The sequence below is a fragment of the Akebia trifoliata genome, chromosome 8, assembly GCF_017979445.1.
Source record: "Akebia trifoliata isolate Shusen 1 chromosome 8, ASM1797944v1, whole genome shotgun sequence".
In the NCBI taxonomy this organism is placed as follows: Eukaryota; Viridiplantae; Streptophyta; class Magnoliopsida; order Ranunculales; family Lardizabalaceae; genus Akebia; species Akebia trifoliata.
In genome coordinates, this window is record NC_141382.1 from 39,946,060 (window position 1) to 39,959,727 (window position 13,668).

Below are 13,668 nucleotides of genomic sequence, written 5' to 3' on the forward strand. Positions count from 1 at the left end.
CCAATTTTGAAATTATATATGCATGTGGGGATATTTCCCTATTTGAGTGGAAACCTAAATGTAAATGGGCATCCATTCAATATGAGTGGAAACCTAAATGTTGCAATCACTGTGTATCCTTTGATCATTCAAAGGATAGATGTCTCAAAGTTTAGCAGTAGGGTTGACAGGGGCGGAGCCAAGATTTTCTTATAGTGGGGGCAAACTATGGTTCGTTGTATTGTTGAAGAACTTACAAATGAATGGTTTTAGGGAGAAATTCAGAGGTTTTTGGTTAGAAGTTGAAGATAAGGATATTTACGCCATTTCCAATTAATTTATGACACGGCCCGGTCAAGAGGCAATCTCATCAACAAAAAATTGAAGGGGGGGGGGGGCAAAAATTGGAGGGAGGTGAGAGTGTGGGGGCAAATGGGGAGAGAGGTGAGGGAGTGGGGACAAATGGGGCATGTAATTAGTTGAAAATATAGGGGTGTCTCAAAGTTATGTGGGGGCAATTGCCCCCACCAGCTCCTTACTAGCTCTGCCCCTGCTCCTCAAGGTGACAAGCTCAAGGACCAGTCGGCCAGTATGTTACAACAAGATCAAAGAGATAACAAGAAAATGTCAATGGCCATAGAACTAGTAAGGGCAGATCATGGTGTGGAAGATGATAGAATTCTTAATTTGGTGGTTGTTGTAGATAAGGACGACTTGGTTCCTGATTGTGTTCCTCCGATTTTGGTAACTACACCATTAATTTAGATAGCAACCAATGATTTACCTACTCTAGCAGATTCGAGGATGGGTAAGAAATAATGGTGCATGAGATCACACCTCTTGCAGAGATCTCAAATTGTGATTACCAAATTGATGCAACCAATCCATTTTTAGCATTAGTTGAGTTAGACGATATTGTTGAGAATGGTAAGTTGGATTTGGAAGATTATGTATTGGCTTCTAGTGAGATGCACAATGTGTGTTCTTTTTACATGAAAAGTAGCATTCCTTAGACACCATTGCAAGCTAAAAATAAACAAAAGAAAAAGGGATCGAGTAGCAAGTCTAAGAAGGGGGAAAAAAAAAACCAAATCGATTTCAGAAATCATGACTCATTCAAAGGGTGTGCCTACCGTGGAAGGTACAAAATAAGGTAATTCTCTATGAATTTTGGTTGTTGGAATATAAGAGGTTTGAAATCATATCAACGAAAGAAGAGTAATTAAAGACCGTATCACTTTGAAAAATTTTGATTTTCTAGTTCTATATGAAACTAAAGTTGTAAAAGTTAGAGCTATGGGTTTTCGTAGAAGCATTCAGAAGTGTTGGAAGTTCTTAGATAATTATGTGTCTGATGATTCTAGTAGAATTTTGATAGGGTGGAGTCCTATGAAAGTCAGAGTAGTTAAGATTTTCGAGTCTTCGCAATTTATTCATTGCAAGATGAACGTCATTGATGATAATTCAAATTTTTTGGCTACCTGTGTTTGTGCTGAAAATTTCACCTTAGAAAGGTTGGAGTTGTGGAATTTGTTAACTAATATCTCGGCCAGTATTGATAGTCCTTGGGTGGTTATTGGAAACTAACACCGTCAGATTTATAAATCAAAAGATTGGTGGTCATCTTGCTCCTCGGCATAAGATGGAAGAATTTAATGGCTGTATTAACTTGTGTGGGTTACGAGATATGATCATAACAGATCCTTTTCTCTCTTGGAGTAATAAGTTGACTGATGATAGGCGGATCTTGAGTAGGTTGGATAGAGCTCTTGTCAATTTTCATTGGCTCCAAAAATGGCCTAATGTTTGGCTAAAATACCTTTCTCTTGGGATATCTGACCACTCTCAGTTGAATTTTAGTGTGGCTTCTCAGGTTAGATATCGAAAATGTAATTTCAAATTTTTACTGCTTGGATTGATCAAGAGGGTTTTCGGGATGTTATTGAAAATGCATGGAGAACTCAAATTGATGGGAATCCTTCGTTTGTTATGGCTTGTAAGATGCGTCGAGTGAAGATGGCAATTAAAATTTTGAATCAGCATAAGTTTAGGGATGTTACTAGTAGAAAGGTTGTTGCAGAAGTCAATCTCAAGAATATTCAGTAGAGTATTCAAGCTAATCCTTTAAACTTAGATCTTAGTCGTCAAAAGAAGGTAGTTGTTATCAAGTTGACAAAGAAGATTTTGGTCAAAGAGTCTAAGATTAGGTAGAAATCCAAGATTTAGTGGCTAAAAGAGGGAGACAAGAATACAAAATTTGTTTATGCTTCAATGGTGTCCAATGTCGTTAGGAATGGTATCTTTGAGATCATTAATGATTCGGGTTCCCCTATCAAAGGTGAAGATCGTATTGGGGATTATGCTATTGACTATTTTCAAAAGGTATTTTCTTCTTCTTCTAATACCCCGTGCCTTTCTATTCATTTTAAAAAAGATGTTTACTTTGGATCAATCTATTTTTTTGTCTAGACAAATCTCTCGAGAAGAAATTAAATCTGTTATTTTCACAATCCCCCCTTAATAAGGCTCCTGGTCCTGATGGTTTGTGCAAAGTTCTTTACTTCTTTCTGGGATATTGCTGAGGATGATGTCAATCTTGCTATTCATAAATTTTTTTTTTATGGGAAGCTTCTTATGAAATTCAATTATACTCTTATAGTTCTTATTCCGAAAGATAAATATGCCAATAAGTTGGATAGATTTAGACCAATTTCCTAGTGTAATTTTGTGTACAAAGTGATCATTAAGATTCTGTCTAATTAACTTTCCATCATATTATCTTTTGCCATTAGCTTGAATTAGTCTGCTTCTATAAAAGGGAGAAATATTTATGATAATATCATATTAGCTCATGAACTTTTTCGCAATTACCATCTCGATTCGAGCACTCACTTATTTTCTTGTCAAAATTGAGGTAAAGAAAGCTTATGATAAAGTTAGGTGGGACTTTATTTTGAATATCCTTGCTCAATTGAGATGTGATCAAATTTGGATTTCTTGAGCTAGGAAATGTATTTCATCTCCTCTTTTTTGAATTGTTCTTAATGGTTCTTCTTTTTGCTATTTTCCTAGCAATTGTGGATTAAGACAAGGGGACCCTATTTGCTCATACTTGCTCACTATTGTTATAGATGCATTTTCTTATATCCTTGAGGATAGAATTGGGAAAAAATTTATCTCCATTCCAGATGGCCGTAATCTTCCTCAAATTTCTCATCTTACTTTTGTGGATGATATCTTACCATTTTCTAAGAATACTGTTCACTCTACTTGGAATATTAAATCCCCTTCTTGATGACTGTTTTCAAATATCAGGCCTTCAAACTAATATCAATAAGAGTAACATATTCATTAGCAATTTGTGTTCCAACAAAATATAATTCTCTTTTAGGGAAGGGACTCTTCCAATTTGGTACCTAGGCCTTCCTTTATTTTCTTCTCGATTAACTATGGCCATGTGCTATCCGCTAATTGAAAAAATTCAAGAGCTTATTGAGGGTTGGAAATCTAATTTTTTATTGTTTTCTGGAAGACTTGAGCTTATAAAATCTATTTTCTCTTCTTTCCAAATTTATTGGTCTTCTCGTTTGTCTTCGCCTAAGGGAGTTAAAATTGAGTATATCTTAAATAATTTCCTTTGGAGTGGTTGTTCATCTAGGAAGTCTCTTCATTCTGTTAGTTGGTCGAAAGTGTGTTGACTGCTTAAATAATGAGGCCTTGGCATTAGAAGACTTAAAGATTGGAATACCATTGGGCTCATGAAATTATTTTGGAAGGTAGTCAATAATAATAATCTTTGGAGTTCTTGGGCTAGAAAAAGATATGTCAAGCACGGCGATATTTGGAGGTGTAATCCTCTTATTGATGCCTCTTGGGCTTGGAGGGGTTTTTTGAAAGTGTGAGATTCTACCTAAAAGGATGTTTGATTTATTGTTGGTGATGGCTTGTCTACATCTCTTTGGAAGCACCCATGGTTAGAAGGTGGATCTCTGATCGATCAATTTGGAAGAAGACCCATTTTTCTTATGAATAGCAACTTAGATGCCTTGGTTTCTGATTTTGCAGGGAATGATGGTTGGCAAGGCCTTATCAGATATGATCTTAGATTGATGGAGATTATTAACTGAAATCACCTCGACCTTTTTTCACTAAATAGCTCAAAGGGGTCCGATTGGTAAAGGGGGATTTTTGAAAAATGGGAGTCGCCACTTAGTTTAGGTCTAGGAACTAAAAATAACTCTAGATGGATATGGGTCGATCCACGGATCTGAGAGATGGGTAAGGAATCAGGTTATGGGTTTCAAAAGGTGTTAGGCACCGAACCCGATCAAAATGATCGGTCTCTACTATGATCCAAAACTAACCTATGGTCAGCGGGAAAGACTACGGTTAAGACTATGGTCCAATCATCATCATCAATTTATATCAGGTTTGTCGAATAAATCCTATGGCTAAGATCCTTCAATTATTACGTGATTTCTTAAATTTCACAAAAAGTAGAAGGATTTGAAAAAGCCTTAATTTCATTCCATGATCTAAAATCAATTAAAAAATCCACATGCAAATATTTGCCAAATCGTCCACAATAGAAACTCATGAGAATCTTCTAAATAGGAAGATTACAAATATAAAACAATCAAATTGGGACTTATGATATTTCTAAATTAGAAATATGAACTTTCCTAAATTAGAATTTGAAAAATATATGGTGAGCCCTTAAATTAGAAGTTTATAAACTGAATTCTTCCAAAATAGAAAATTTTCAAAAAGATCAAATTTTCGAATTAGAAATTTCCAAATCTATGAACATGAACTTTTGAATGGAAAAATACAAAATCTTCTAAATTAGGAAATTGTTAGAACATAAAATTTCTAAAATAGAAACTTATAATTTTTCCAAAATAGAAAATCATGCAATTCTCATATTAGAACATTCCAAATATCGATTTTCTCAAACGAAATCATGAATAGGAGTTTTCAAATTAGAAAACTATGAAATTATGACGAATCACCAAATTAGAAATTAACATAATAACAATGAAAAACTCTGCATCATCGTACTTGCCAAATTGGAGATCAACCAATACCAATGCATACCAAATTTTCAAGTCAAAGAAATTCATATAATTCCTAAACCGACCCGAACGGGCATGCATACATAATTCTCAACTTTTCCAAAATAATTATCATTTAACGACATGCATGTTCGTCAAGTTAGGAATGTGTTAACCCCATGGAATAATCTTAAAAGAACACGAAGAGCTTAAATATCATCATAAATCATGTAAATTCAATCTGAACGCAATAATCATAATATTTAAAATGAATCTCCTAATACGATTATCATGCAAAAATAAAATAAAAACAAAACAAAATAAAATAAACAAGATCCTTAAAAAATATTCTCCTAACTCTATCAATATTCAAAAAAAATAATAAAATAAAAAATGACTAAAACATATAAAAGATTACACACAAAAATTATCCTAACCTTATCAATATAAAAAAAAATGTAAGAACCCATATAAAATAAAAAAACACCCTCCTAGTCCTACCGCTATAAAAAATATATAAATACATTTAAAAAAAGCTATTGGATCCTATGTGATATGCAAGAATAAATAAAAAATAAAAGTAAACTCGCCTATTGAATCGGGAATAGTGGGTTGATTCCTTTAGGTAGGACTCAAAGACCTGTGAATACTGGTGAGAGCAAGGACAGTGAGATGGACACCTTGATACGCACTATACTGATGCTGTGGCAGCAACACGAAAAGTCTGAGCCGAGAAGCGACGGTATTATGTGCAAAGAAGACAATGGCTGAGAGAGACGGCTACTGGGACACTGATTGTAGATGAAGGCTGGAAAAGGCGTTGTAGTGAAATGGAGAGGCTGGGCAGCAAGTCTAGGCGTTGCAGATTTAATGGGGAGGAAGAAGAAGGTGTTGTAGTGCAGTGGAGAGTTGGGGGTAGAGGAAGATGGCTGTACTTAATGTTGGGCAGCAAGAGGACGTTGCAGGTCTAATGGGGAGAAAGAAGGTGTTGCAGTGACGTGGAGAAGATGAAGAGGGTTGTTGCAGGTGAGGAAGATAGTGACGTTCTTCTTGTAGAGAGAAACAGAGAGAAGCTGTTGGGCGTTGGGCAGCAAGGAATAGAGACAGAGGAGGGCTGGGGCGTTGGGTATTGCAGCAACGAGTCGAACAGGGGGCTGGGCAGCAAGGTTGTGAAGGAGATGGATTGCAGCAAGGCGTCCTTCTCTCTTCTTTTCTCTTCTTTTTCTCTATTTATTTTATTGAGATGTTGTAATGGAAATGTGAGAGAGATGAGAAAGATGAAGTCGAGCTCAGCCGAGAAGTGGAGAAGACCACGTTTTTTAAGAGAAGAAGCTCCTTCTCACTTTGGAGTAGCAAGGGGTTGGCTGTTTTGCAAAAAGTGAGGGCTGAGAGTTGGGGCGTTAATGGTGTGGGCTGTGTCACTATGTAAAAAAAGCCAATATTTAACGGTCTTAGCCCGTCAAATTTTGAGAAATTTGACGAACTCTCCCGTCAAATATTTTCTTGTAGAATTTTTTTTTGACAGCCCTGGACTATCAAATTATTGGAGAATAAGCTTTAAAAAAAAAAAAATTTAAATCCATAGAGTACGACCATCGAATTTTGGAGGTTTAACAAACAATAGCACAATCCTCTAATTCACCAATCATAATATACGAAATAAAAAAAAAAAATCAGAAAAAGAAAAAACAAAAGAAAAATCATAAAACAAACTCCAAATTAAACTAAACAACCTAAAATTCATATTCGGAGGTCTAAAGTTTCTTACAAGACCTTAGAAAAGCTTCGGTCTTGAATATAAGGTTTCCTTCTTCTAAATCTTCTATCATCTCAAGATACTCTACAACACATCTCAACCCAGAGATGTTTCCAGCAGTTAGATCAACAGCTATGCCGTAACAAAATTTTGCGACAAGCCCGAAAGCTTTGGGTCCTCCTGGAAGATCATCTAATTGAATCTAATTTGATTCATATATACATGTAAACCTCTTTGTTAAGATCTAAAATTCTGTCGAAGCTACAGATAACTGACAATAAAGCAGTATGTGATATATATATCTTACTGTTTTTCCATGTTGGGTAACTATGGTGGCATCGTTTCCCATGATTTCTGTTACTTCTCCATCTATCCACACAACCTCCGGATCCTTAGCCCACACGTGTGAGCCGACGACGATGTTAACAGGAGTTCCTTGAATCAAGCAAAGATCCAAAGTACTTTTATTTTATTATTTCATATTCATACATAAAAAAGATCGATCCATGAATTGAAAATGGTGAACAGAATTCAAAAACAGAATCCAACAATGATTTGAATGCAACTTACCATGATTGAAAAAGCTATACGAAGATCATCGAAATTGGAATTCAAGCAAGGTAGAAGAAGATATGGGTATTGATTTTAGAAGAAAAGGAGTGTTGTTATGAGATGAGAAGTGATTTTGAGGAATGATGGTGTGGTGGATTGTTGGGAATGTAAAATGAAAAAGAATGTTTTAAGAGGAATTTGAAAAGTAAGGGAAAATGCAGGCGAAGGTAACTCAAAAGTAAAAAACATAGATATATAGGATTCATGTTGCTGACCCCAATAATTAGGATGACGGGTAGATGATGATGTGTTTATGTCTTTTAGAATATATATATATATATATATATATATATATATAATATATATATATATGGGTCAGGATCAAGGGACATATGAAAAAACATATGTAAAAACAATGTAACATTAATAAATTTTCAAAATATGGGTTAAAAGTTTCGGATCGAGCTGATTTTTTGTGAGGATGATCTCAATGATGGGAAGATCATCCGAAAAAAAAATCAGTCCAATCTGAAACTTCTAACCCCATTAAAAGTGATTTAGAATGTGGACATTCGATTTTTTGCCAATTTTTTTCAATAATTTGTATATCACTTTTGATGGATTTAGAAGTTTCAAATTGAGCTGATTTTTTGTGAGGATGATCTTCTCATCATAGTGACCATCCTCGCAAAAAAATCAGCTCAATCCAAAATCTCTAACCCATATTTTAAAAAATCATTGTTTTTACATATGTCCCTTTGTAGACACCCCATTTTTGCATCTGCCTGATTAATCAAGTCGTCAACCCGATCGCAAAGGTTCCCAATGATGGATGTCTATTCCAATGCTTTATTTCGTTACCAGATATGTTTCAGAAATCCGGATGAGGTATTTCGAACTGACAAAACTTAGAAACCACGCTACGCTAGGAAAATACTACCCAGAAATATAGAAATCATCATCCTGCAAACCAAAAAGAAGCTTCACGATAAAAATCACTAAAAATGACCAAATTACCAAAATACCCCTAACATCAAAACAACCTTAGAGCCTACATTACGCTTAGAAAAATCCGTTCAAATACATAAAACGTCAAATCGAAACCAAATAAATCATTTCGCCAATTTTCACAAAATTTGACAAAATTACGAAAATACCCCTCATAAAATTCACGACCATTTTACACAAAAAATTTCATAAATGACAAAAACCAACATTCTCATTGAATTTCTTACGAAAAACTGATTCCAAAACATCCTGGAACATTGAAAAACGACTTAAAACGTAAAAAAATCCTCTCCGAGGGCAAAATGGTAATTTCACAATTTTAATAATTAAAATTTTCGAAATTAATAAATAAATCATTAAATAATGTAAAGTGAAACATTAATAAAATTAATTATAAAATTTAAACCAAAAAATTGATCAATCAGGCTTTCAAGAAAAATTGTTGATGGTTCGCAAGATATTTCTTTAATGACCCCTCCATTTGGGGGTCCAAAGAATCAAAGATATAATAGAGGGGGGTTCTCCAAAAATTTAAAGTCAATCAAGCAAGACTAAAGTCAAGATATTAAAGTCAATCAAATAAGACTAAAGTCAAAATTAAAGTCAATTAAGTAAGACTAAAGTCAAGTATTAAAGTCAATCTCATAAGACTAAAGTCAAAACCCTAAATCAAAACCCTAATCTAAACTAATCAAGTCAATCTCATAAGACTAAGGTCAAAACCCTAAATCAAAACCCTAATCTAAACTAATCAAGTCAATCTCATAAGACTAAAGTCAAAACCCTAAGTCAAAGCCCTAAAGACTAAGTCCATCTCATGAGACCAAAGTCAAAACCCTAATTAAAACTCTAAAAGAAACCCTAATCAAACCCTAATGCTTCTAAAAACTTTATAAATAGGAGCCTCCACACCCTATTTTCGTATCAAAGAAAAAACCCTAGGAAAAGTAGGTGAAGAAGCCTCCACAACCTCTCCAAAACCCTAATTTTGGAGCCCCAACTCCTTCCCTAACACCCCTACTCCGATTTTAGCCTAAAAAACACCCAAAAACCTCTCAAAAACATCCCAAAAATCCACAACAAATTCGAAGCACCCAAATCCAAGAAGGAGATACCTTACCTCGGATATCAGGAATCAGATCCGGAAATAAAACGAAGTAAGGAATACGGTACAAGGAGCCGTTTTCACCAGATCTGAGGGAATAGCACTTTTGCAGATCGAAGGTAAGATTTTTTATTATTTTTTAATCTAGGTTTGTCATTAGCGATGTAGATTTATTTGGGATAAGTAGAGACCGGCAATGGCCGGACGGGGTTGGTGCCTAACACCTTCCAACCCCGTAACATGATCCCCGGATTCAAATTTTCTGTAGAAGATTAGTTCATTATCCGTTTTAGAGTCAGTTTGGTTCCTAGACCATAATAACTAGGTGGCGACTCCCAAACCTCAAGGGTCAAAAGCGGATCCGCGCACCCCGCGGATCGAGGGCGCTTTCACCCTTGAACTGCCCCCTATATATATATAGAAAACAAATAATTATTGAGCATACCTCCTCTGCACTAAACGGATGAAGTGTTGGGGAGGAACAAAAGCACGTTCCATATCAAGTAGTGCAACCACCATCTTCTTTACTTCGTTCTTAAACACGTCCAATGCAGCACTTGCAATTGCCACAACCTAGAACAAATAATCGAGGGTAGATCATTGAGACAAAGCATGTGTTATTATAAGTGCAAATATGAACCCCGCAGAAAAATAAGAAGCATTGATGGAAATTCCCAACCATATAATGCATAACTACCTCTCTCTTAAATAGAGGATATCTTCCAAGACCCGGTGTCGAATTTGCAGAAGTAGAAACTATGTCTACCAGTACACGGTGCACCTATTTCGTAGTTACCCAAGAATTAGTCCGCATGAATAGCACAAAAAAAACAAAGTATGTCTGCATCAAAAGTGCAGAAAAGCATGTGCCTTGAATATCACTTGCAGGACTTGGAATGTCTGAAGGATTTACAATGCATTTTCTCTTTAAGAATTATATGGATATGAGCATTAGACAGACATGATATATATTGTAAATTTGCAAAAAGAAATACAGACAATGTTAATGGAGTACCAGCTCACTTGTGAAAACCAGACTCCATAGTGCAGGGACAGTTGGTTGATTGATATATTCAATGAAACATTTGGTCATAGGTTCAAGTCTAGTTTACCTACCTAAAAGAAAGAGTAGAAGGGACAGTTTTATACGATGCCTCAAATCTTTTATTCAAAACGTACCTATAACACTAAGCCACATTTGAACAAGAACTAGACTCCATAGTGCAAATGACATTGGAGTTAACATTTATAGAGAAAAATTCATTCTATAAACATAATCTGTCCTGATTGCCCAACGCTTAGCTCCATTATGCTGGTGTTTTCTAAGAATAACCTAAAAATAGATTATGCCTTCCAAAAAAAACTATAAAATAGTTACAGTATTTCAGTGCATGGTTTGCAATAAATTTTGGTACATTTAATTAGTAAATACTAGCTAAGGACATGTTGTAGCATTAAATTGAATGTACTTCAGAAAAATCCAACCAAAGAAGACAAGCAGTATTCCAATTCAATAAACTGGTGGCACCGAGTCGGGATTAACAGACAAGTGATTTTTTCCTTATAATTGATTGGTGATAAAAAAAAAATTATAAACATAATGGATCCATTACTTTTGTCAGCATAGTTGTGGGTAGTAATGTTTTGTACACATGCAAGGTAAATAGTACAAGAAAGATCAGAATTATCAGGAGAATATAAAACTAAATACAGAATGCCCACATAAAGTATTTCCTCGCAAAATGAGCAAAAGAGAAAGAATATAAAGCTCACCACTTTTGTTCCTGCCCATGCCATTCACCTCCCCACAGACGGCTAACTTTGGTCTTCACAGAAGGAGGGAATTCGTATGTCAACCAATGTGGAACCTGCTGATACAAAAATTGAATTAAGAATATGAAATATACAGCAAACCATAATTTTGTCCAACCCACTAGAGCATAAAATGGGTCGAATTTTATCCAAAATCCAAATTTAGCATGTTGGGGTCTTTTGAGTAGCACTGAATAAAAAAATGGGTCTAATATGGTTTGATGTCCCATGATCCAAGTCAGATACGGATCTATTTCTATATATATACCTAGATCCGAATTATGTTTTACTTAGAAAATTATACTTTATGTTTTTGAAAATATCCTTTTTTACTACTTTAATATAACACAAATTCTTATAAAATAAAATTATTATAATGTAAAATAGGATAGTATGGCAATTAACAAACAAGTATAGGAGAAAAAATGGTGAATGATCCAAAATTATCTGACCCAAATCAAGCAATTTGGTCGGTTCAGACTGGGATTCAGATTAAGTGAAATCAAAATGATTCAGATAGTGTTTACCTAGTAGGATCCGAGTCGGATTCGGATCTGGATATACTCAGATTTGACCCTAACCCAAACCCAACCCATTTTAAGCCCTACAGCCAGAGTTCTAGTTCAAATCTTAGCAACTTTAGGCAGTTTTTGAAAGATAATTTTATGCTGTATCTCAGTACAATTTTATGCTGTATCTTAGTACAATATCTCCAGTCCACCGATTGTTATGATAAAATCATGCCTAGAAGTGATGGTGATGATAGAGTTTATACTACTTCATATAAAGTATAAACTAATTTTAGTATGTAGACAGTCTAGGCCTGAGACTTGTGCAGGCAAAAAAGATTTGCAGCTCACAGGGAGTCCTAGAAAAGCAAGCACTTCTACTGTAGAGATTAAAATATTTCGCTATGTAAAACGTACTTAAAGTTTTGGTTTGTCCTATGAGCATATGGGGAAAGATTGTTGACACAGATATGTAATGCTGACAATGATAGTTGTGATTCGTACAATAGGGGACCTACCACAGGTTATGTATTCAAGCCCGGGGCAGCTGCTGCCACTCGGTGCTACTTTCGACGAATTGACCTACAGGTGCTCCCACTTCCACGAGGGCTGAATATAAGAGTGATAGTGAAGTCACAAAAGAGTAGTTGTGCATGGGGAACATGTTGAAAGAAATCTAGATATGGATGACCAGTCAAGAGTAATGACAAGTTGAAATGCACTGGCCAGCCACATCGAAGAACTCGAATACATGCTCATTTTGTCTCTCGAAAGGAGTTGGGAATAGGATAAGAGAAACGGATTGAGAATTTTTAATGCCCCTCATTAGTACTCATTAATGGGTCAACAAGGAAGGGCCAGAGGAACCAAAATGAAGTTCAAAATCAACAAAAGAAGAGCTGTTAAAGACCGTATCACTTCAGAAACATTTGATGTTCTAGTTCTATGTGAGCATAAAGTTGTAAAAGTTAGAGCTATGGGTTTTCGTAGAAGTATTCATAAGCATTGGAATTTCTTAGATAATTATGTGTATGATGATTCTAGTAGAATTTTGATAGGGTGGAATCCTATGAAAGTCAGAGTAGTTAAGATTTTCGAGTCTTCGCAATTTATTCATTGCAAAATGAACCTCATTGATGATAATTCAAATTTTTTGGCTACTTGTGTTTATGGTAAAAATTTCGCTCCAGAAAGGTTGGAGCTGTCGAATTCGTTGACTAATATCTCAGCTAGTATTGATATTCCTCGGGTAGTTATTGGAGACTTTAACACCGTTAGATTTATAAATTAAAAGATTGGTGGTCATCTTGCTCCTCGACGTAACTTGGAAGAATTTAATGATTGTATTGAGGATTATGCTATTGACTATTTTCAAAAGGAATTTTCTTCTTCTTCTAATACCCCGTGCCCTTCTATTCGTTTTAAAAAGACATTTACTTTGGATCAATCTAATTTTTGTCTAGACCAACCTCTAGAGAAGAAATTAAATCTGTTGTTTTCCAATCCCCCCTTAATAAGGCTCCTGGTCCTGATGGTTTGTGCTGAGTTCTTTACTTCTTTCTGGGATATTGCTGAGGATGATTTCTATCATACTATTCTTAATTTTTTTTTTTTCTCATGGGAAGCTTCTTATGGAATTCAATTCTACCCTTATAGTTCTTTTCCCGAAAGATAAAGATGCCAATAAGTTGGATAGATTTAGACCAATTTCCTAGTGTAATTTTGTGTACAAAGTGATCACTAAGATTCTATCTAATCAACATTCCATCATATTATCTTTTGTCATTAGCTTGAATTAGTCTACTTTTATAAAAGGGAGAAATATTTCTGATAATATCATATTACCTCATGAACTTTTTTGTAATTACTCATCTTATTTTTGCGAATGATATC